Source organism: Lissotriton helveticus, chromosome 9 (assembly GCF_964261635.1).
Source record: "Lissotriton helveticus chromosome 9, aLisHel1.1, whole genome shotgun sequence".
Lineage (NCBI taxonomy): Eukaryota > Metazoa > Chordata > Amphibia > Caudata > Salamandridae > Lissotriton > Lissotriton helveticus.
Genome location: NC_136070.1, coordinates 934,290,244 through 934,315,918, shown reverse-complemented (window position 1 = coordinate 934,315,918; position 25,675 = coordinate 934,290,244). Strand labels below are relative to the sequence as shown.

At 41.2% G+C, this 25,675-nt stretch overlaps 1 protein-coding gene across 2 annotated transcripts in view; it reads right to left on the bottom strand.

The window, feature by feature from the left end:
- The window catches only part of PARP3 (poly(ADP-ribose) polymerase family member 3), a 506,125-nt gene that overhangs the window by 239,089 nt on the left and 241,361 nt on the right, over positions 1 to 25,675 (bottom strand). Inside the window, exons 1-2 of one of the 2 annotated variants that reach the window (XM_078661159.1) lie at positions 3,228 to 3,363; positions 855 to 941 (exon numbers count right to left, since the gene is read on the bottom strand). The exons of the other annotated variant lie outside the window; for it this stretch is intronic. The gene's annotated coding sequence lies outside the window, so the exon portion shown is untranslated. Of the gene's footprint in view, positions 1 to 854; positions 942 to 3,227; positions 3,364 to 25,675 lie in introns of those variants that run through there. 2 annotated transcript variants of the gene reach the window in all.

Here is a 25,675-nt window from a genome sequence, read left to right as displayed (position 1 = left end):
GAGGAAAACAAGGCAGGAAACACACAAAGGGCTTTTAGGCAAAAGCTTAGCATTCTGTTATCCTGTTAATTGCACAGTTTGAAATATAAAACAGAACAATACTGGCACCTTTACACTTTTTAAAGGGCAAAAAAGTTTTTCATTTGTATAAAGTGCACACATATGTGGACGGCGTTTCGATCCGTTTAGCACAATACACGGATCATCATCAGCACATGTGATAAACGCCTAACAGTTAAAAGCCTCAGTTGCCTACGGGGAGAGAAGGGGAAGGAAAATACAAGCAAGAATCATTAAGGACAGACGTGGACGTTACGGGAATTCATGAATCTACACATGAGGAACATACAGTTGGTGAAGTCAAAAACGGCGATAGGATGACCATCTATGAAAAACCGTAGAAGTTCCGAGGAATCAATGAGTAAGGTGAGGGACATGCAGTTTGTGAGATTAAGGCAGTAATGAGACAGTCTGGGGCACACTGTGCAATGGACGAAATTCCGGCATAAGGAAGTGATGCTAGTGAGCTAAAGTGGAATCTTAAGCAGAGGGGATGTGAACAAGCGACCCTGGGACAGCTGGACCAATAACTATGAGCACATGCAGTAGGAGTGCGCATATACAGTTGTAATGCGGGTGCAGGAACGGAGTGAACAGGGCGCGGACGACGGGTAGAGGATTGGACAGGCTTACTGTTTGCAAGCCGGTCGATAACATGACTGCGAGAAAGCTGCGAGTGCAGCAGAAGTATTCAATGGTGAATCGATGAGCCTGTAAGAGTAATTTAAATCAAGGCGGGGCACTCGTAGTTAGTGGAGCAAGTGCCGTGCATCTAACGAAGGAGAAGTGCTTACCGAATCAAGGATCTGGGAGGGAGTGTCAATTAAGCCGGGATGTTTGGCATGGAGAGATCGCTCTGGATACAGTTGTGGTACAATGACCTACAGCAGTGGTTCCCAAACTTTTTTGACCCGTGGCTCCCTTGACCTAATTGGCAGTTGGCCGTGGCTCCCCACCATTTTTTTTACCAGTGGGCGGGTGGGGGAGGATGTAAGCCCGACAGCAAGCAAGCAGCTGTCTGCAAAACAGCCTTCAGGGGAGCCAAATGTATTTTAGAAAGTTATGTCTACTTCTAGAGTACTTGTGGGGAGTTTGTATGTTGCTCTATATTATGGTGTCCAGTTGATCAGGCCTCATTTGAGGTGTCCTGCATGGTTCTGGAAGCGTCACCTCAACACTGTCTGGTTCTAAAGACCACCCCAGTGCATGCAGGACCAAACTGTGAACTATTCAGTGCCACCTGCCAGCCACTTATGCATGGAGCATGCCAGCAGGGCAGCCTCTGTGCCCTTTACGTGCCATGTGCCAGCCAGTCTCACCTTTGAATGGAGGCTGCCAGCAGCGCAATCTCTGCCCATGTGCCACTCAATCTTATCTTTGGATGCAGGATGGCAGCAGTGCAAGTGCCCACTCCGTGCCAGGTTTAAGGTAACATCCCCTTTGAGTAAAGGATGCCAGCAGAGCAATGTCAGTGCCAGTCAAGGCCTTTCTGTGGCTGAATCCTCCAGATAGCTGGAATGTAGGCTCCGTCAGTAGTATGGCGGCAGTCTTCTTAGAGGTGTTAGATGATGTGCTTAGAAGCTGCGGCAAGGACCAGGTATCCTTCCCGGCTCACTGACCTCATCTTCTCGAGGTCACGGGCAGGGATGGGGTGCACCCAGCAGCATTAGCTTGGTTCATTGCAAGTGCTTGTGGGGTACATTGGCTGAGATCAGGTATTTGTTGAACAAGAGTTTTATTCTGCAGAAAGTCCAAGACACGGTTCATTGCTAGGAATTGACCAAACTCTGAGGGGCTTCATGTAAGGTTGGTTCAGTGTTTGGTGGTTCTTAAAGCTCTTGCTTTCCAGCCTTAGCGCCTACTTGCTTCTCATCACCCTGCTCCCTCTATGAATAATGCATCGGTCCTAAAGGTGGTTCATAGAGGCGCCCTGTTTGTGGTTAGTATTAAACTTATCCAAGCAAAGCCTAATGCTAAAAGCACGCTTATGAAATTCAGCTTGAAAGTGAAGAGCAAAACAGAGGAAAATACCAGAGAACTTCATTTGAAAATATTGAATGCTCAAGATCTCTGGGGAAGCGCACTGCCAGCTAAAACACCATGAAACAGTCAAAATGAATATCACGAGACCTCGTCACATTCTCTGCAGCAAAGACGCACAGACAAATGGCAACACTGAACCGAGCAAGCGTAAGCACCGTCCTAGGACACGCCTGGTCCCAATAAACGCAAAACACACAAAAAATGATAACATCAGGGCAGTGTGAAATATGCCATCCATCTCTAAAGTACATACTTGGGGCCGCACGAGCAAAGAGTATGGGTGTGTTATAAAAACGGCTCAAATTACAAATCAACCCCAACTGCCCATTTAACTTATCTTATGTGGGAAGAGGTTCCAACGACAGAAGACTGCAGGCTGCAAAAGACAGCGGGCGGCAGAAGACGACAGCAGTAACTTCCCCTCAAACGGCCAGAGCAGCGTATGGCATGCCAGTAATGTAGACTACCTCCGTAGCTACACTTGCCTCCCTTCCTCTTACGAATTGGTAATTGATCTTAAAAATTACCCAAAGTGACATTTTCAAACAAATGAGGGAAGTAAGCATGATAGGTACATTTAAATAAGGTCGTTTTTCATTGAGTTAAAACATTTGCTGAGTGTCAGGTGATAGTTTTACGTTGGTGTTTGTGCTTTGATGAGGGATGGCTTGCAGCTGCAGCCATATATACATATCTTGCTCCCCGAGCAGCTAATAGCCTTGTTAATTACCCTATTTAACACCTTAAGACAGTCCTTCAGGAACCAGGCTCCTGACAATACAAATTATGCTGCAGATGAGAGGTTTTCCATGGGTCTCCTCCTCCTTGGCTCACAGTACACAGAGACCTTGCAATGGGCTAGTCCGGTAAGGAGAAACAACAGGAAAGGCACTGTGCAGAGTCTCCGCCGATTGTAAAATGCACATACAACGCACGCGTATACATACGCACATATGGTGGCAGTGCGCTCTTGGGACAAACCATGTCCCCGTTTTTTTGCAGGGGGGACGTATTTTGGCTGCGGGTGCAAGAGGCTTTACATTTCCACACTGTGGCCGGGGCGCCCCTGGCTCCTCATTACGGCGCACCGGGGAGCCGCGGCGCACAGTTTGGGAACCACAGACCTACAGGATAAATCACAATGCAGCAGGGGGAGGTCAGATCCAACGAGCGGACCTCATAAAGGATTAACCATGCATGAAGTGAGTTAGACTTGCCAGATAGTTTCGGTGTGAGCTGCTCAGTCGCAGGTGTAATTGGTACTAAGGGCGTGCTTGTGCGAAACTCCTTGAGAAGAGAGCTTGTTGTGGATTGGTTTAATTGGACATGTGACTGAGTAGACATGAAAGAGGGGTGAGGGATAAAGTGAAGGTGGCGAAATCTTAAGGTGGTGGGGTAGAGAATTGATCCAGCGGGCTATAGAAAATATATCATAAACAACGCTACCCAACTTCATAACCTATAAACAAAATTCTAAACTAAATATGGACCCATTTATAAACCTGATATATTTTGGGCCTACTGAATCAGGTGGTCAGAATAAATCTATATACACATTATCTACAAACTATATACATATTTATACATTTGCAGAAAGAATATTGTCATTAGAATAAAACCCAACCATTTAAACGACCACCATAGGCGACGTGATCTAGCTAATAGTAACCTACACTTCTGAATGACCAAGACCAGCTTGTTTGTCAAAAGTAAGATTTTATTTACTAAATTATGGTATATAAGTTGAAAGTTTTATAAATGAATTTTATTAGTAATAAAGCAAGCATGATTGTAAAGAATTAAGAGAAAAATACAATTTAAGCAAATGAATCAAAAATCAAAGTGAATATTTAAAGTTTAGCATTTCTAAAACCTAAGTCCCTAAATAAGCTAAATAGATAGGAATTAAAGTAAAGTTCTTTGAGGATTCTTACGTGCTCCACGCAAAGTCCAGCAGCACTTCACCCTCATCGGAAAGTCAGAAAGCAGCAGCCAGCCCAACCCTAAGGGCATGACTTTTTATACCTTTCTACGCTAACTAAACTAGCAAAGGAAAGTTTTCAGAAATCCTCGACGTCCCATTGGCTGAGAGTGACAAGTGACATGTCACCCAATTCTCAAAAAGTTCCATAAAATCATATTTCATAGAGACCATTGTTCCTTCCACGTGAAGCCAGAAGCTTCCTCATGTTGCAACAAATGTATTAAGTCATTCTCGCAGCGTCCATTGACTTTCATTATACTTCCGCGGATGCCAAGTTAAGGATTGACAAAATGTTCACTTTCGACCTTGGCCATGTCCGACAGAATGATGTCAGCTCATCAGTTTTTGCTTTGTGAATGCAGCTTCAATAAACGCTTTAATTCAGAATGGGCGTCTCGTGACTTTCTGCAGAATTATATGTCAGCTCTTTTTCTGCGGTTCAAATGACTAGGCCCAAAAGCAGGCAACTTATGTTTTCTAGTATAAAACAAACACAAGAAAAGTATTAATGTAAGAAATAAAGTAGATTCTGTATCCACCCCATGGTTTACTAATTAATTAACCCACCCGATTAATCAAAATGTTACCTAGCCATTGCAAACAAATAAAGCAGCGTTTATATCTACCAGTCTCCGTTTTTCCATGAGACCCATATGCACCTAGAATAGTAGAAATGACATCACACAGACAAGGAAAAGCAAAACAAGCACATGCTTCTTTTAAGTTTGCAGCAATTAGTAATGACAAAAACGAAAACAATAAGTTATTTTATTATTTTGTACGAACAAAAAGATGCAACATTTATGCACGTTTATGAGCACACATGTTAGTCCCCCCACGTGTAAAGTTTAATCTAAGTTGTATTAGCACGACATATCACAAATCATTAATAATTTTATTCATGTTATGGAAATGTGACTTCGCGAGTTTAAACAAAATTTTGTTTTCTATCTCGCTCCATCAACTCCCTCATCTGGTGATTAACAAATCACCACACCAGCACTCAAAATTTTGGTAAATTAAAATTTTAAGAAATCGATTCAAATTCATTTGTATCAGTAAACCTAAAAGTCTGTTTCTGCATAATCTTTGCAATTAACATGACGCTCTCTATGTAACTCCTGTAATTCGATCTCCCTTTCTTCTTCTCTTCTGAGTTTATAGATTCTTTTCTTTTCTTTCAACTGTTTCTTTCTTTTATGTAACAAACAACCTAATTTGGTCAAAATAAAAATGAATACTATTATAATCAAAGGTGCCAGAATCTTGCCAAGAATTGAACTTCCAATATTATGAAACCAGTTTTTAATTGCTTGAAACCTTTTTGAAAGTTTCCCTGTAAAATCTTCTTCTTCTAAAGGAATTATCTCTGAATGCATTTGTGTAATATTCTTAATATACATTTCAATATTTTTACTTTCATCAGGTATATATGTACAGCAATGTTGGACATGTAAAATGCCACAGACTCCTCCCTCTTTTGCTAGGAGTATGTCTAAAGCAAGACGGTCTTGAATTACCATAGATCTTATTGCAATAACTTCAACATTCACTAATTGAAATCCATCAGCAGTGTCAGTTGATAATCTATCAACTATAGTGGACAATTTTCTGATTCTCCCTGCATTTAGGGTTATACCAACAAAAGGTATTACAGCTTGAAAAATATCTCCCAGAACTTCGGTAAAAGTTTCTCTTTTAGCTCTATTTACATAATTATGAATTTTAAACAATCCTTCTGAATCTCTGTCAACATGAAACACTTTAGGAAAAACAATTCCCACATAACAAGTTCCATACCAATGGTCTGGAAGGTTGTAGTAGGCTTTGTCACCACAAACAAAATAAATCCCAGGAAAGATAGGATCTTTTCCACCTTTAAATCCCCAACCTCCCATAATCTGATAAGTATCTTCACAGTTACTTGCACCTACAAAATAATTATCAAAAAGTGTATTATCTCTTCTAATGCAAAGTTTTCCACTAACTGGTTTGTCTATGTGAATTGCAATATTTTCAAGCATTTTGCCATTTAACTTCTCATCCTCTTTCTGCCAGAAAGCAGTTTTAGTCTGCTTGACTAATTCATTTCTCTTATAAATTGCTCTTCTCTCCTCAACCATATTCAAAAATTTCTTTCCTTCAGCACTTAATTTACATGTTAGATTATTCTTGTAAGCATACTCGTAAGTGAGTTCGTTAGTAACAAGGAAATATTCTCTCATTTGTTTTGCTTTCTTATGCTTATTTAAAGCATTATCAATCTTAACGTTAGCAAAAATCTCATCATAATTTGAATAGTAATATTCTAAACGTCCAGTTTGATAAAATAAACTAGTTAATACACTACATGTTACAGCATAAGTGAGAGGAAGCATGTTATATGTTACTCCCTCAGAAACAGAAGCAGGTAACTTAACACAGACATAACAGTCTTTTGCATCCATTACCTTGACATATTCACTCAAAAGCTTTGTGAATGTATTACTTGAAAAATCACCTATTGATTTATCTTGATGAATGTTAGGCTGATGATCAATAACTTTTGCAGATGCACTATGTTTAGTTAGGCTAACCAGAGCTTTGCTTGTTAAATTAACTTTGTGTAATTCTCTATTCATTTCTAAAGGGATAATCACAGCTAGAACCAACCAGAGCAGAACTAGAATGAGCAGACACACCAGAGTCATCTTACAGCATCTTTTAAAAACAGAACATCTTGAAGTGTTCTCCTTAACATAAGGCATTTTTGGTTAATTTTAGCAATTTTAGCCTCAGAAATAAAAATAAATTTTAAAATTTCTAAATTTATATTTACACCCCCCTTTTAAAATATATTTTTCTTTCTCTTAAAACTCTAAACAAGATTTCTTCGACCTTATGTCATACATAAGTTTCTTTCAACTAAAAACAGTTTTTCTTCGACCTTGTGTCAACTAACAAGATTTCTTCAGCCTTTTGCCAATTTAATATTTCTGTACTTCAATCATTGTCACTAATTTCTTGGATTTCGTTTTCTTCTTCACTACTATCATATATGTCAATAACAGGTGGAATTACTAAGTAAGTCCACTCAGGAGACTTGTATTTCTGGTTTGGTCTTATTATTCTCTTCCCTTTTCTCGATATCACTTCAATTTTTCTTCCAACTCCAACTTCTTTTCCAGGACTCTTTTGACTACTGATTTCTTCAACTTGTTCTATTGGCTTTTTGATCAGTCTGACTCTCAATCTTCCACCAGGCCAGTAGTCTGCTTTTCTCACGTACTTCTTCTTTGGTTCAGAATTATTTGATTCTGACTTCCAAGTCCTTTTCTTTCTCTTTTCACTTTCACCTTCCACGTCACTTTCTTCAGTTTCGTAGTCTGAAATTTCAATTGACTCAGGAACTTCTCTATTCGGCAATTTCACTCCTTCAGGAACTTCACTTTGTCTTCCATCACTGGTACTCGGTAATTCGTTCTCCTCCTCTTCCTCAATTACCTCTAACTTCCCAGATTTCGGATTTTTGTTCCTTACTTCAGAGTTTGTTCTCTGCCTTTCGATACTCTCCTGGTCTGAAACTTCTTTTGGTTCAGCTTCTTTGTCTTCAATAGAGACAACCGAATCCTCAGTTATCTTTCCTTTTAACAGATTCTCTTCACCTTCAGAATCTATTTCAATTATTTCTAAGTCTTTTCTTGTCAGATTTCCATTCACTGGTACAGTTTCCAGATGTCGACTTTCTTGTCGATCTTCAGAATCTGGAATTATTTCACCTTCTGTTTCGCCTTCTGCCTCAGAATCAGAATCGTCTGTGGTATCACTTTCAACATCAGAACTCTCTGGAGTTGGTACTGGAATAGTATGACTAGGATGTATCCAACGTTTCAATCCTCTGCACTTTACAGCATTAGTAGTGATCAAGATTATCTGCCTAGGTTTCTGCCATCTAGGAGCTAGACAATTCCTTCTCCGATGTACTTTCGTTCTGACCCAATCGCCAGGTCTCAGATCATGAGTCAAAACCTTTTCATTTGATTGAGCTTCAGTTCCCACCTGATTAGACACAGAAGTTACCATATCAGATAACCTTTTACAGTAATCCAAAATTGCACTGTCATTTATGCTCAACAGTTTACCTACAGGTACAAAAGCTTGCCTCATAACTCTTCCCATTAAAATTTCATGAGGACTCAAACCTGTCTTTTTATCTGGTGTACTTCTTAATGACATCAAAACAAGTGGAAGAGCATCAGTCCACTTAATACCTGTCTCAAGACACATTTTTCCAATTCTGTTTTTGATTGTTCCATTTATTTGTTCAACTACACCTGATGCCTCTGGTCTGTATGCACAGTGTATTTTCTGCTCAATGCTCAAAGCTTCACAAATTAACTTCATCAGTTTGTTATCAAAATGGCTTCCTCCATCACTCTCAATAGTGACTGGAAAACCGTACCTTGGGATGATTTCTCTGAGCAATAGTTTTGCTACTGTAATTGAATCACAATGTCGTGTAGGGAAAGCCTCTACCCATCTTGAGAATAAGCATACAATTACAAGTACATATTTCAAACAGTTGTGTAAGGGCATTTCAATGAAATCCATTTGTAACCTGGTAAAGGGACCACCCTCTCGACCAATTATTCCTGTCCCCACCACTGATTTTCTGTTTGGATTCATTTGTTGGCATGACAAACACCTTTGACAAAAAGATTCAGCAATTGTTCTAAATTTGGTATTGAACCATGTTTCTCTAAAAAGTCTGACCATAGAATCTCTTCCTAGATGTGCAGGACCATGATATAATCTGGCCATGTCAGCAATCAAGCAATTTGGTAAGACTACTCTGCCATCTTTGTAAACCCACACTCCATCTTCTTCACGTGGTCTACAATCTGATCTTAACCATAGGTCTTTTTCATCATCTTCTGCTTCGTTTTGTAAATCTCTAATCTCATGCCATGTTTCTACAACAGTTGTTAGCATTAATGAATTTGAATCAGTTTCTTTACTCCTCTCCCGATTGTATGAATAATTTTTCCTTGCGCAGTACTTTGCTGTTTCGTCTGCGAAGGCATTTCCCTTGGAAATATAATCAGTTCCTCTAGTGTGCGCTGCACATTTGACAATGGCAATTTCTTTTGGCAATTGTATTGCTTCAATTAATCTTCTAATGAAAACTGCATTTTTAATTGGTGATCCTGTTGATGTCATGTATCCTCTCTGTGACCAGAGTTGTCCATAATCATGTACAACTCCGTACCCATACTGACTATCAGTAATGATGGTAACTCTTATATCCTTTGATATTTCACATGCACGAATTAAAGCAATCAATTCAGCCACTTGTGCTGAACGAACTCCTTCAAGACATGATGCTTCTTCAACATCTACAACTGTACAAACTGAGTATGAAGCTTTCAAGACACCTCCTTCGGATCTTAAGCATGAGCCATCTACAAAGTAGACAAAATCCGATTCAGACAAAGGTCTGTCTTTGATGTCTTTTCTTGGTTTAGTGCAGAATTCCATGACATCTAAACATTCATGTTCTGTTTCAATGTCATCAACAATTTCAGAATCAGGCAGTAATGTAGAAGGATTCAGATTCAAACATCTTGAAATCGAAACATTATCTGCTCCCAGTATGATTTTCTCATACTTTGTCAATCTGCTACTTGTTAAATGTTGAGTCTTACCTCTTGTCAGTAATATTTCAACTGAATGAGGCACAAAAACTTTCACAGGAAATCCCATAATGATTCCTTCACTTTGTTCGAGGCTGATACTTGTAGCTGCAACTGCTTTCAAACAACCTGGTAATGCTTTTGCAATTGGATCAAGTACTGCAGAGAAGTATGCAATAGGTTTCTTTAAATTTCCATGTCTCTGTATTAACACAGATAATGCACATCCTTCTCTCTCACTGCAATACAGTTCAAAATCTTTCTCATAATTTGGCATACCTAAAGCAGGAGCTTGGCATAAGCTCTTTTTCAGGTTCTCAAAAGATTCCATCTCAGCATCATTGAGAATAATTGGATCTTTTACATCTGATTTGGTCAGTCTTTGTAGTGGTTTTGCAATTACTGAAAATCCACTTATCCATTGTCGACAGTAACCTACCATTCCCAAGAACATTCTGACCTGTCTTTGTGTTCTTGGCGGTAACATTGCCTGAATCATTTTTATTCTCTCTATTGTTACTTGTCTTTTTCCCTTTGCAATTCTGTGACCAAGATATTTTACTTCTTGTTTGCAAAACTGTAGTTTTGCTGGGGACACTTTATGTCCTTCTTCTGCAAGGCGATTTACCAGAATTATTGTGTCTGTTACACAATTTTCTCTTGTCTTTGCAGCTATTAACAAATCATCAATATACTGTACTAGCGTAGACCTACCTGGTAAGTCTAAATCTTCTAATGATCTTTTTAACAGTTCGTTAAAGATTGAAGGACTTTCTGTATAGCCCTGAGGGATTCTTGTCCATCCAAGGGTCTTACCTTGGAATCTGAAAGCAAAGATTTCATAACTGTCTGGATGTAAGGGAACAGTAAAGAATGCATTGCAAAGGTCAATGACTGTGTACCATTCAGCATCATGTGGAATCTGAAATAGAATTACTGCTGGATTTGGATCCACAGGACAACATGGAATGACAATTTGATTAACCTTTCTCAAATCTTGTACGATCCTAAATGTTCCGTTAGACTTTTTAACTCCCATAATTGGTGAATTACAAGAGCTACTCTTCATTTCCTTTAATACACCTTGCTTGATTAATTTTTCAATTATAGGTTTAATACCTTCAATTGTTTCTGTTTTCATTTTATACTGTGGAGTATTAGGAAAATCTATTCCCTGTTTCAATGTAATTTTTACAGGATCTACGTTTTTCATTAGACCCATTTCATTCCCAGTAAAATCCCATATTTCAGATTTCACTGTTTCTTTTAGCTCTTCAGGTAAATCCTTTTCTTCAAATGCAGGAAACAATTTTGTTTCTTCTGCTTCCATCATCATCATTGTCATCCTGTATAAACCATCTTCCTCCATTGTTTGTAACTCAACTCCATCAGGAGAACAATATATTCTACAATTCATTTTACATAGGATGTCTCTACCTAATAGATTTACTGGACTACTATTACAAACCACAAATCTGTGTTTGTCTCTGTAGTTTCCAATTTCAACTGGTACTGGATCAGTTAAGTCAGTTTTAATTTGCTGATTACTTACTCCGACAACTTGGATGGTATCCCCAGAGAGAGGTAGGTTTTCAATTTCCACTGATCTAACAGTAGAACGGGTAGCACCAGTGTCCACTAGAAAAGTGATGTCTACATCATTAACTTTCCCGTTTACATAAGGACCAGACTGGTCAACCTCAAGAGTGGCTCCAACAACACACTCTTCCTCCTCTCTCGGGCACCGTCAGCAATAATCATCAGAATCACTGTCTTGACTTTCTGCTAATAAAAATTGTTGTGAAGCATTTTGCATTTGAACCCTTTGCTGCTTTTGCTGTTTCTGTGGTTTTATTACCTGTTCACTTCCCTGAAATCCCACGTTTGGATTATATTTTTGAACTCCCCCACAATTCGGAAAAGGTGGTTGTGGCAATTGGTCTTGACGATTATTCACCTGTTGTTGTTGCTGTTGTTGTAACTGTCGCTGAATATTAAATTCGTTTAACCCCTGTTGCATCTGTAGCTGTCGCTGCAAGTCAACACCATTCTGCATCTGTGGATTCAATAAGGGATTCTTTAAGTTTTTAGGAGGATGAGGACACTCGTCCCTCCAATGTCCAATTTCGCCACAATTAAAACAAGGTAATCTTTGTTTCAGCTCTTCTATCTTTGGGCTAAATTTCTTTGGGAAATTATTACCTTTAAACTTTCCTTGTATCTGGTTTGTATTTCCAGTTTGAACAAAATTAGTGTTCTTATTTCCCATGCTGGCAATCTGTTGCTCAGCCACCTTTACCTGAGCCCACATAGCTTTCTCCTTCAGCTTTTTCTGCTTTACTTCTATTTCATCGCTACAATATTTTGCTTTTCTTAGAATATCATCTACAGATAGTGATTGCCATCCGACAATACTAGTTCTGATCATTTCTCCAATTTCAGGTTTTAGTCCATAAACAAATCTATAGACAAAATGACTCATGTCTTTTTCATCTAATTTTTCATAACCACTGTATTGTTTAAAGATTAACAATAGTCTTTCATAAAAAGAATGAACTGATTCTTTTGTTTCCTGTTCTGTTCTTTCTATTTTAACCCAATCAACTTCTTTGGGTGGAATCTTGTTTTTCATCCAAACAATTACTTTCTCATAAAAATCCATTACAAGTGGATTTGGAGCGCCTGTTTCTTTGATTCGTTCAGGTTCTGCTTTTGGCCAACTAATAGATATTTTACATTCTGTCCAAAGATCAGATGGAACTACAATGTCAAAAAATCCATCTAAATCAATCCACAGAACTTTTGACACTTTGATAAATCTATCAACTTGCCTGTACCACTCAACTGGTTTTTCCCTCAATTTTGGAAAATCATTTGTAAATAACAGAATGTCTTGTCTCGACCAAGGGATATGAACATATCCTCCACCTGCAACTTCTCTCATTGGAAATTGTTTTGACAATTTATCCAATCTTTCATCTTCCTTCTTTTTCGTCCATTTTACTCTCCATTTATTCAGTTCTCCTAGCTTTTTGATATAGACAATCAAATCTTTAATGTGAACTATTCTTCCCATTGAGTTCAAACTCTCAATGTCATTTTCTGAAAAATCTAATCTGTAATGCTTTGCAAAATTCTTTTGTTTACTCACATCGATTTCAAGTTCTGCAGCTAGATCCTCTAATTGATCATATTTATTTTTCGTTTTCCACTGAATGCTTTTACAAATAAATAGTAGTTCATCATCTCGATAGTAATTTAAACTATCTGGACCAATTGTTCCAATTATTAATTCTTCGATATTCGCTTTTAATTTGGCCACATCAAGTTTTGGTGTGGTTACCCTGACTTCAGGACTCCCTATATCTGACATAGCACCCATTGGTGTTTTTGGAGATAAATCCTCATTAAAAGTTAAATCAGGCATTCTTGATTTAGAAGTGTTTAATTCCGTTAAATCTGAATAAAATTTTTCAGCAGCCTTTTGAATTTCTGTATTTAAAGGAATAGTTAATCCATTTTTGTTTGTATTCTTTTGATCAAATACAGGCTGAACAGGACCAATCGTTACTGGAACTGTGACAGCTTCCATGCCTTTTGTCATTCTTTTAATTAATTCTTCTTTAGATCTTAAATATTCATTATAATCAACATCTTCAACATTTCTTGTCTCTCTTGCATAATCTTTTGGAGGTTCCCTTGCTCTTGGAGTCATTGTAAAATGTCTACCTTCATTTCGAACATTCTCAAATTCTGATCTTCTAGGAGTTTCAGTGATTTCACAATTATTTGGATAAAGTTTAGGAGCTTCACTAATTGGAGGTGCACTCGGTGAAGTTTCAGTAGAAACCACCGGAGTAGACCATGATCTAGGAGGTCTCAAAGGCTGATTAGGCTGATTCTTTCTAGTAGTTGTATATATTTCTTCCATAACTGCATCCTCAGATTCACTTTCCATAGATTTCCCTGTAGGAGAACCCATTACCATTTCATGAATTAAATACAATCCTTCACTCATGTTTCCCTGTCTCCACATTCGCAATCTATCTTCATGAGTTTCTCTTTTCCAAGATGGATTTTTAGAAGGTCTTTTAATTCCACTAGCTTCTCTTTGTAACTGATACATCTCGTCTTCCCACTCAACTAAAGCTTCAAATTGAGTTGGTCTCGGTTTTGGAACAAGAGCATTCATTTTCTCTCGTAAATTTCTTAAAACTCTTACATTAAATGAACCATCATCAGGCCAAGCTAAAACACCGTCGTTTTTAGTATAACGTTTCCAACTGTCGAACCATAAGACAGTATGATATCCGTATTCACCTTCCATGTACGCTGCAGGTGTTTTATACTTATGAAGTAGTTTACCACCTCGCGTTTCGATTTTCTTGTCAGGTGAAAATAAATTCTTAAATTTCTGAAATAATGTTGTCTTTTTCTCAACATGTTTAAAATGATAACTCATTTTCAAGAGTTAAATCTAATTCACAAAATCGTTCGAAAAATATTTCCGGGATGTTCCGCAAAACAACCAATCCGTGCGCGAAACACACCAACAAGCCAATGACAGTTGAGCTACGTCACTTTTCTGCTCAACCAATGAATTTAGAGTTTTTCCGAAGGACCAATCAGCTCACAGGCCGTCAGAGACTTAAGAGCCAATCAGAATACAGCTTGTGACGTAGGTCACCCAATCCCAGCGCGGCTCTGTGACGTACACAGCAGCTGCGGTTTCTTGTTTCTCACTCCTGGCGCTTACCCCTCCTTCACAAAATCTTTTCACAGCGCCATTTTAAGGACACTTTTCAGTGTAAATTAATTCTTAACAATGACTATAAAGACAACATCTGTTCGTTTCACTATTTAGGATAGTTTACATACATTCAAGTATCCACACTTCGGAATAGGCGGCGCTATTCACACTAAGGATAATATTCAATTGTCAGTAGAGTAACCTTACCCCACCCTTCTAACACGTATAATTATGAACTCGCTTTGCTCTGAACCCACCGCGAAGTGAAAGTTCTAAGAGTTCCACTTGAACATAAAATACAATTCAAACTCGCACTTTTACACAGAAAATTCCCTAATTTCAAACACACATGAATTCCGTACAGGACTCTCACCTGTTTATAGAAATCATGCACCGTTAGCAAAATAACGACGTTATCCGTACAGGGCTCTCACCTGTTTATAGATATGAAACATGTACCCGTACAGGACTCTAACCTGTTTATAGATAATCATGCACCGACGTTAATTTTACCCTTCACTCAAGCTCGGATATAACTAATACTCTCATCACAGTGAGTTTTATGGAAGGCGCTTTGTCCCTATTCTCATGCTGCTCTAATTTCTTAGAAAACCCTCACTATACAAGATTCAGACCTAGCCCTAAAACTGTGCTGCTCGGCGACAACACTATGGTACACGGCGATACCTCTTGTGATACTCGGCGATATCACTACAAACAGAACAGATGGCTTGCGTGACTAATTTCTCGCCACACAATCTATACCGGTATAGCTTACAGATAGCACGAAAAACGAACTTAACATGTGTTAAAACATCGATCCTATTTCCATACCATAACGCAACCCTTAGCAACCAACATATTACCTTGGTTACCCTTTAGCAACCATCAATTTCTGCTACCAGAGAATTGGGCCCATAACCCAGAGGTCGATGGATCGAAACCATCCTCTGCTACCAGAGAATTGATCCAGCGGGCTATAGAAAATATATCATAAACAACGCTACCCAACTTCATAACCTATAAACAAAATTCTAAACTAAATATGGACCCATTTATAAACCTGATATATTTTGGGCCTACTGAATCAGGTGGTCAGAATAAATCTATATACACATTATCTACAAACTATATACATATTTATACATTTGCAGAAAGAATATTGTCATTAGAATAAAACCCAACCATTTAAACGACCACCATAGGCGACGTGATCTAGCTAATAGTAACCTACACTTCTGAATAACCAAGACCAGCTTGTTTGTCAAAAGTAAGATTTTATTTACTAAATTATGGTATATAAGTTGAAAGTTTTATAAATGAATTTTATTAGTAATAAAGCAAGCATGATTGTAAAGAATTAAGAGAAAAATACAATTTAAGCAAATGAATCAAAAATCAAAGTGAATATTTAAAGTTTAGCATTTCTAAAACCTAAGTCCCTAAATAAGCTAAATAGATAGGAATTAAAGTAAAGTTCTTTGAGGATTCTTACGTGCTCCACGCAAAGTCCAGCAGCACTTCACCCTCATCGGAAAGTCAGAAAGCAGCAGCCAGCCCAACCCTAAGGGCATGACTTTTTATACCTTTCTACGCTAACTAAACTAGCAAAGGAAAGTTTTCAGAAATCCTCGACGTCCCATTGGCTGAGAGTGACAAGTGACATGTCACCCAATTCTCAAAAAGTTCCATAAAATCATATTTCATAGAGACCATTGTTCCTTCCACGTGAAGCCAGAAGCTTCCTCATGTTGCAACAAATGTATTAAGTCATTCTCGCAGCGTCCATTGACTTTCATTATACTTCCGCGGATGCCAAGTTAAGGATTGACAAAATGTTCACTTTCGACCTTGGCCATGTCCGACAGAATGATGTCAGCTCATCAGTTTTTGCTTTGTGAATGCAGCTTCAATAAACGCTTTAATTCAGAATGGGCGTCTCGTGACTTTCTGCAGAATTATATGTCAGCTCTTTTTCTGCGGTTCAAATGACTAGGCCCAAAAGCAGGCAACTTATGTTTTCTAGTATAAAACAAACACAAGAAAAGTATTAATGTAAGAAATAAAGTAGATTCTGTATCCACCCCATGGTTTACTAATTAATTAACCCACCCGATTAATCAAAATGTTACCTAGCCATTGCAAACAAATAAAGCAGCGTTTATATCTACCAGTCTCCGTTTTTCCATGAGACCCATATGCACCTAGAATAGTAGAAATGACATCACACAGACAAGGAAAAGCAAAACAAGCACATGCTTCTTTTAAGTTTGCAGCAATTAGTAATGACAAAAACGAAAACAATAAGTTATTTTATTATTTTGTACGAACAAAAAGATGCAACATTTATGCACGTTTATGAGCACACATGTTAGTCCCCCCACGTGTAAAGTTTAATCTAAGTTGTATTAGCACGACATATCACAAATCATTAATAATTTTATTCATGTTATGGAAATGTGACTTCGCGAGTTTAAACAAAATTTTGTTTTCTATCTCGCTCCATCAGTAACACAAAGGAGATAGAGATTCAACCCAAGAAGTGGGTTAAATGAAAGCAGTTAAGTTCACGAACACACATGATATCATTGTGATTACATGTAGGCCATTAGGTTTGGAAGGGCACAGAATCACGTTTTAACAGTTCGAATTACATAAGGGAGAAAAAGTTCAAAGCAGAGTAGTCCAATCTTCAAGACGGTTTAGTCCAGAGTTCAGACTATCAGTCTTCAAAATCCATTTGAGCTCCTCTTTATTTAGGATCCGAGTGATATCGCCTCCTCTTGGCGGCAATTTAATGGAACTGATCACTGTACAACGGATATCATTCTCTGAGTGTCCTTTTTCAGTGAAGTGATCAACAATTGGTGCATTCGCTGTTTTACACCGAATTCTGCTGCGGTGTTGGGAAATGCATAAGCGAATCTTCTGTTTTGTTTGCCCCACATAGATCATATTGCATGGGCAAAAGATGGCATATATTACGTTATACGTATTGCAATTAGTAAAAGATTTAAGTACATTTCTGACATCCTTAAATACAAATTCCTTTGACTCAATGGTAAATTCACACACAACGCAATTTCCACATTTGGTGTGACCCTTAAGAGGGTCTAGGGACCATAGGACATGCAATGTGGGATTGGGATTATGGGTGGTAGGCAGTGCTGCCCTGACCAGTTGGTCTTTTATATTCTTGCTTCTTTTAAACGCAAACATTGGCATGTCCAGATTGAGTGTAGCTGCATTCAAAATTAGCCAATTTTTGCTAATGGTTTTGCGAACAATATTAGACACTAAGGAGAATGTCATGACACATACAAGACCTTCTGTTACTGGTTTAGATTTGGGCTCCAGTAAAGTTTCACGGGGGCAATACCACGCTCTTTTCAGGGCGTTTCACACCAGTCGGCGCAGGTAGCTTCTGGAGGTGAGTTTGGTGGACAATGTTTTAGCCTCAGAGAAATAGTCAGTTTTCTGCGAACAGTTTCTCCTAATTCTCAAAAATTTTGAGAAGGGCAGACTATCCCTAAGTGCCCTCGGATGACAGCTGTTGTAGCTGAGCAAAGTGTTCCGTTCAGTGAGTTTACGGAAAAGAGCTGTGAAAAGAATGCTATCTTGGTGTTTGATCGTGAGGTCCAAAAAAGGGATACTGTTCTTGTTGTGAGTGAAAGTGAATGTGAGGCCATTGCAGTTATTATTAAGCCAATGAAGAAAAGCCTGAAGGGCATCAACCTCACCAGAGCCAAATAAGAAAAATATCATCTATATACCGTTTCTAGTTTGTTATGCACGTGTGAAAAGGGTTGCTGGGGGCAAGATGATATTGCACTAAAGTGAATCCATATAGAGAATGGCTACGTTTGGAGCAAAAATAGCTCCCATTGAGGAGCCCCGGACCTGCTGGTAAAACTGATCATCAAAGGTGAAAAAATTCCTCGTCAGGCATATCTCTAACAGTTGTAGGATGAAGAGGGTGGAACTGTATGAGGGCATGGTCTCTTGTTGAGTACTGATTCCATAACCAGTAGTGAGTCCTTCTGCGGAATGTTTGTGTAGAGAGACTCTACGTCCAATGTACATAGAGTCTAAGTAGCCGGATCAAAAGGATGGTTCTCAATTATGTTAATCATTGACATGCTATCCTTGATATAGCATTCAGTGGCAGGTACAAAATCCTTTAGAAAAAAGTTTGCGTAGTGCCCTAAGGGCTCCAGGACCGAGTCACAGCCAGAGACAATTGGTCGGCCTGGGGGATTTTCAAGTCTCTTATGTACCTGAGGGAGGGTGTAGATAACAGGGGTCCGTGGGTTAGTGACATTGAGAAAACTGAAATCATGCTTGTTCAGGAATCCATCTGTCAAGCCTTCAGTGGTGATGTGCTTGATCAGTGACTGTAGTTCCTTAGTGGGGTTAGTCGGGAGCTTGCAGTAATGGTCTGTGTTAGACAATTGGCGCTGAAGCTCATCTTTGTATGCATCTACGCCTTGTAGCACTATTCCTCCGCCCTTATCTGCAGGCTTAATGACTAGGTTGGGGTTATGGCGTAGTGTGGAGATAGTTGATTTCTCCTGTAAGGTGATGTTGTTTGGAGCTTCCTTGTGCTGCCAGGTGACGTCGGAAGAATCGGAGCAGAAGTCGGTGAGGAGAGTAGCGGAGAGCAGGAACACCTCGACGCGGGACGAGCTCCAGGTGGAACAGACGGGCAGGGCAGCCAGACCCTACCTGGCACCACGCAGATGCCAGCCACGGCCACAGGAGGTCGTGGCTCCCAAAGGTATGGGGACATTGGGCGCTGCCGTGGGGCCGCACAAGTGAGAACAGCAGAGATGGGGGAGGTGAGGGAGAAAGCACGAGCGCGTAAGCAGAACTGATTACTAGCGTAAAAGTACACAGGACACACTGGTGACGGTTAAGGTGCACTGAACACTCCCTCACTGTTCACACCCCCCTAGCTTCCTGCGATATACGCCCAGTTCATAGAATCCCGTCCTGACAACTCGTTTTTTTGTTCTGTTCTTTTTTCCCCATACATGTATTGAGTCACTGGAAAGACTCCGGAGCGTGATAGAAAACCTCCCAAAGAGGCCCCACCTGGAAGACTACAGGAGGAGCAAGAGGACTACAATTCCCACAATTCTTTGTTGTCAGCCTTTAAATAAACCCAGAACTAGTAAACCCTTTAACATTGTCCTGGTCTGCTTCTCCACTGCGCCACATGTGGTGTCAGAAGTGGGATCTTTGGTCGCCTCACACAATGGAGAATCTGATCCAACAATTGATAAAAGGCCAAGAAAAGTTAGAATGGGCGGTGGAAAAACAAATGACTTCAGCCCAAGCCGACCGGGAATTGCTAAGAGACTCCCTCGCTAATCACGCCGACCAAATGCTAAAAGTGGCAGATGACCGCCGAGAGCTGACCACACAGTTACAGGTACGGGCAGTTACAGGCCCTAATGTCTCTCTGCAAAAGTATGTGACAGGAGAAGACCCTGATGCATTCCTCCTTAATTTTGAACGGGCCGCAAGAGCCTCTGGCTGGCCTGAAGCAAAGTGGCCTTTTTTCTTGGCCCCTCTTCTCACTGGAGAAGCTCAAGCGGCATACCAGGTGGCCAACCCTAATGGCAACACTCCCTACTCCGAGATAAAGGAACAGATCCTCGACCATATGGGAATTGACGCAGAGGCTTATAGGGTCAAATTCCGAAAAGAGCGCGGTACTCCAGCCGACAATCCCAAAACCTTATATTTCAAATTAAAAGCATCTGCCGACAAGTGGTTGAAGCCTCAGACCCAATCGAAAGAAGAAGAGATCCTGGCCATGATATATCTGGAACAGTTTCTTGAGGCTCTTCCCTACCCCATTCAAAGATGGTAGAAACAACACAAGCATTTGAGCCCGGAGCAGGCAGTAGAGATGGCCACTACCTTTTACAGGGCACAACCAAGAGCTTCACCCTGTGTCAATGAGAAGACCGTAAAACAAACAGCTGTTCTGATAAAACAGGAGAAAAAACCACTGAGACCCTCTCCTGAAGTAAGACCCAAACCATTACGGTTAGAACCTCCTCTTCGTAACCCACAATGTTTTGAATGCGGTGAATGGGGGCATATCGCTAGGAACTGCCCTAGGAAAAAACCCCAGGAAGAGCCCATGGATATTGGTTGTATTCCACGTTCCATCCTATATTCGGCAGAGATGGGAACAATCTTCCCTGTAAGTGTATACGTAAAGGGAAAGTGGGTGAAAGCATTGTTGGACTCAGGGTGCAAACAGTCAGTAGTCTTACACTCACTTGTAGCCCCAATAGACACCAAGACTAGGGAGATGGTACCAACAAGGTGTGTACATGGGGACGTCAAAGTATACCCCTTGATTCAGATACCAGTGACCCTTCCAAAAAAACAGCCTCTAGTTGTCAGCCTCGGGGTTCTGCCTCCCTTACCTGAACAAATGATTATAGGTCAAGACAACCCTACTTTCTTGCTTATGTTAAGAGACAAGCTTCAAGGGATAGCTTCTCAGGAACCAACCACAACACAGTCCTCCCTTTTGACACAAGCCCCATGGATAGGGGATAAAAGCTTCAAGTATGTGCAGAAAAATGACCCAACCCTGAAGGCAGCTTGGGAACAAGCTCATAACGCTCTCCAAATCCCTCCTATTACATTTCCATCGTTTACGATAGAAAATGGGTTACTATACAGGGTGGGAAAACAAGGAGATACTCCACAGCTAATAGTACCACAAGTCTTCAGAGAGCAGGTTCTTTTCTTTGCCCACTCCTATTTACTAGCTGGACACAGGGGGGCCCAAAAGACCATTCAAATGGTGTTAAAACACTTTTATTGGCCCGGAATCTTTTCCCATGTTACCCGGTTTTGTAAAGAGTGCGAAGTCTGCCAACAAAAGAACCCTTACACCCCCCCCCCTGCTGTCCCGTTACAACCACTCCCGGTGGTAGGTAACCCGTTTGAAAGAGTTGGAATGGACCTGATAGGCCCACTCCCATGTACCAAGAAGGGACACCTATATGCCTTGGTTGTGGTGGACTACGCCACGAGATATCCTGAGGCTTTTCCTCTAAGGACCCCCACAACCAGGAACATCTCTGAGAAGCTACTCGAGCTCTTCTCCCGGGTAGGATTCCCTAGAGAAATCCTTACCGACCAAGGGGCCCCCTTTGTCTCACAACTAATGGCTCAAATATGTAATTCCTTAGACATCTCACATATAAAAACGTCGGTATACCACCCTCAGACCGACGGCCTTTGTGAACGCTATAATGCCACCCTTAAGTTAACTCTAAAAAAACTCTTGACAGTTGAGGGAAAGCAATGGGACATGTTACTGCCCTTGGCCCTATACGTGCTACGAAGTCAGGTGCAAGCCAGCCTAGGATGCTCTCCGTTCCAACCCCTTTATGGCAGGGAACCCAGGAGTCTTCTAGAAATTACAAAGGAAACGTGGGAGCAGGAACAAGAGGAAGAGACAAAGACCTTCCTTGAGTATACCCAGAGCCTACGTACTAGGCTACAGAAACTAAGAGAGTTCGCAGACTCCAATCTGGAGAAGGCCCAAGTGAAACAACAGCTGATATATAATAAAGGGAAGAGGTAGAGGCACCTAGATGTTGGGGATTGGGCGTTGGTTCTTCTTCCTTCGACAATAAGTAAAACCAAGGCAGGGTGGCAAGGGCCCTATAAAGTCACCGAGAAAATAGGGTTAACCTCCTATAAGCTCCAAGTTAGGCAGAGAAAAACCCAACTCTACCACGTAAACCTTTTGAAAAAGTGGCTAGGGTCCCCTCCCCAGGACATCCACAATGTAGAAAAGACATACCAAAACCAAACCACATTAGGACAGTTGGTCGTTAACCCCAACCTAAGCAAAGAACAAGACTGCACTCTCCAAGAGGCGTTAGCCCCCTTCCACCTAATCTTTTCAGATCTTCCGGGAAGAACTGAGTTAGCAGAGCATGCTATTGATACACAACCAGGGAAGATAATAAAGCAGAAGCCCTACCGAATTCCAGCAGCTAGGAGGGATACCATAGAACAAGAGGTAAAAAACATGTTAGACTTGGGGGTCATTAAACCATCAAAGAGCGACTGGTCCTCCCCTATAATGTTAGTCCCAAAACCAGACGGGCCAGTCCGTTTTTGTATTTACTTTCGCGCTGTGAACTCTATCTCAAAGTGCGATTCTTTTCCCATTCCCAGAGTGGATGAACTGATTGAAAAGCTAGGGGAGGCTCAGTATATCACAACCCTTGATTTGACCATTTTGGCAGGTGCCCCTGAAATCAGAAGACCAGGAGAAAACGGCCTTTGCCACTCCTACAGGGTTATATGAGTTCACGGTTTTACCCTTCGGGTTGCATGGGACACCTGCCACATTCCAGCGGCTCATGAACCGGGTGTTAAGAGAGCATCAGGACTATTCGTCAGCATATCTAGACGACATAATCATTTTTAGCCCAGACTGGGAAGCCCATCTCCAGCATTGCACTCAGGTCCTTTCGTCGCTTCAAACAGCAGGGCTACATATTAACGCCAAGAAATCAAGGGCAGGATTTCAAAAAGTAAAATACCCGGGGTACCTCTTGGGGAATGGTGTCATTGAGCCTCAAACTGAAAAGATAAAAGCCATAAGAGACGCCCCTTTTCCATCCACAAAAAAAGAAGTCCAAGCTATCCTGGGTCTTCTTGGCTATTATAGGCGCTTCATTCCCCAATATTCGGAATTGGCTACCCCCCTGACAGATCTACTCCAGAAAACCGTAAAAAGGAAAGATTTCTTACATCCCAACCCTGCTGCAAGAAAAGCCTTCAGTGACCTTTAGGTCGCCATAACCTCTGACCCAGTTCTTCGCTCTCCTGACTTCTCGAAGCCTTTTTTGTTACACACTGATGCTTCCGAACATGGGCTGGGAGCTGTACTATCGCAAGTCTCCACGGACGGTGCAGAACATCCCATTTTTTTCATCAGCTGAAAACTCTTCCCTCAGGAGCAGCGATACCCTATCATTGAAAAGGAGTGTCTGGCCATCAAGTGGGCAATCGACAAGCTCCGGTATTATTTAGAAGGAACCCGCTTTCTGCTCTACACTGACCATGGCCCGTTACTTTGGATGAGCCGCAACAAGGGGAACAACCCTAGGGTGCTGAGATGGTTCCTTTCACTCCAACCTTTTTCTTTTGAGGTGCGCCATCGGAAGGGTTCCGACAATGGCAACACTGATTTCCTTTCCCGTCTTTCATTGTTCCCCGATCGTGAACAAACTGGGGTGGGGATGTGTGAGGATGCGCCTGCCGCGCAGGACATGAACCCCCAGACGGACCAGTTCCCTCCTTACCTTTCCCCGTCTCCATTTCTTTATTTTCAGAGTTTCCCCGAGTTACAGAGTTTTCCCGAGTACTGTCCCTTTAAGATCCCGGGACTGCAAGGTCAGGTGGCGGAGTCACGTGGGCCTGAGGACGCCAAAAGCGAGGAAGCGGAAGAAGGACGGCGTTCAGCGGGACGAGGAGAGAGAACCAGCGAAGCAGAGGAGACCCGAGTTAGGACCTTCCTTGTGCTGCCAGGTGACGTCGGAAGAATCGGAGCAGAAGTCGGTGAGGAGAGTAGCGGAGAGCAGGAACACCTCGACGCGGGACGAGCTCCAGGCGGAACAGACGGGCAGCCAGACCCTACCTGGCACCATGCAGACGCCAGCCACGGCCACAGGAGGTTGTTGCGCCCAAAGGTACGGGGACGTTGGGCGCTGCCGTGGGGCCGCACAAGTGAGAACAGCAGAGATGGGGTTGGTGGGGGAGAAAGCACGAGCGCGTAAGCAGAACTGATTATCAGCGTAAAAGTACACAGGACACACTGGTGACGGTTAAGGTGCACTGAACACTCCCTCACTGTTCACACCCCTCTGGCTTCCTGCGATATACCCTAAGCTCATAGAACCCCGTCCTGACAACTCGTTTTTTTGTTCTGTTCTTTTTTCCCCATACATGTATTGAGTCACTGGAAAGACTCCGGAGCGTGATAGAAAACCTCCCAAAGAGGCCCCACCTGAAAGACTACAGGAGGAGCAAGAGGACTACAGTTCCCACAATTCTTTGTTGTCAGCCTTTAAATAAACCCAGAACTAGTGAACCCTTTAACATTGTCCTGGTCTGCTTCTCCACCGCGCCACATGCATATATTTGTTCCTCTTATTATTTATTAGAATAATAACACAGTAATTAAGAACAAATAAACATGACTCATTAAAGAGATACGTCGTAAAAAAACATAAATTAGAGTTAATTATACACTGTGCGTTCTGTCATGCTTTAAGTGAATAATACAGAATTAAGTTTCTTGATTATTGGAGGTCAGCACGCTATGCATGCGTAGGGTGACCAGACGTCCCCGTTTTCCCAGGACAGTCGCTGTTTTTGGAGAAGTGTCCCCGTGTCCCAACACTTTTCTCCAAGTGACTCAAATGTCCCTGTTTTCAAACAGTGTCCTGGTTAAACATAGAAATGTCCCTGTTTTTCATTGTTCCGGTTGAGCACGCGCGCTCATGCTCTCTTTGCACTGTTTACGGCGTGTGTTGTCACTGAGGTGAGCGCTGTAGCAGGAAGGGAAATCCTTTAAAGAGAGACATTTTCTCTCAGGATTTCCCTTCTCTTTTTACACGCAGCGCCACCTACGTCATCGTGCCAGCCATATTTGATCAATTGCATATCATCAAAACTGAACCTTCGCTAGAGAAGGAAATAGTGATATTAAGGTGCAACCCCAGTTTATGAACTTTCTGAACTTCTGTGATCTGTTGAGGCTATGTGTTTGCTTCTCCCCAAAATGTCCCAACTAGAAGTACACAAAACAGAAACTTTAAAGTATTTCTGAATGTTAAGATGAGTGTCCGATAGCACATGTGGTAATGACGTCCCCAACGTCCTTCTCAAGCTCCCACCATTCATTACTACCAGTTCCAAGATCAGAACAGAAATCCTGTGTTCTCCATATCAAAGCTATGACTTGACCTTTTGACTGACCGTTCAGATCACGGCAAACTGTTTAGCTGGAAAGGACTTAAAGGAGCAGTATTAATGCCTGTGGAAGAGGCAAGTAGCGCTGCTCGAGCTTTTTGCTCAGGTCCTTACACTATTGCGCTATGAGATGAT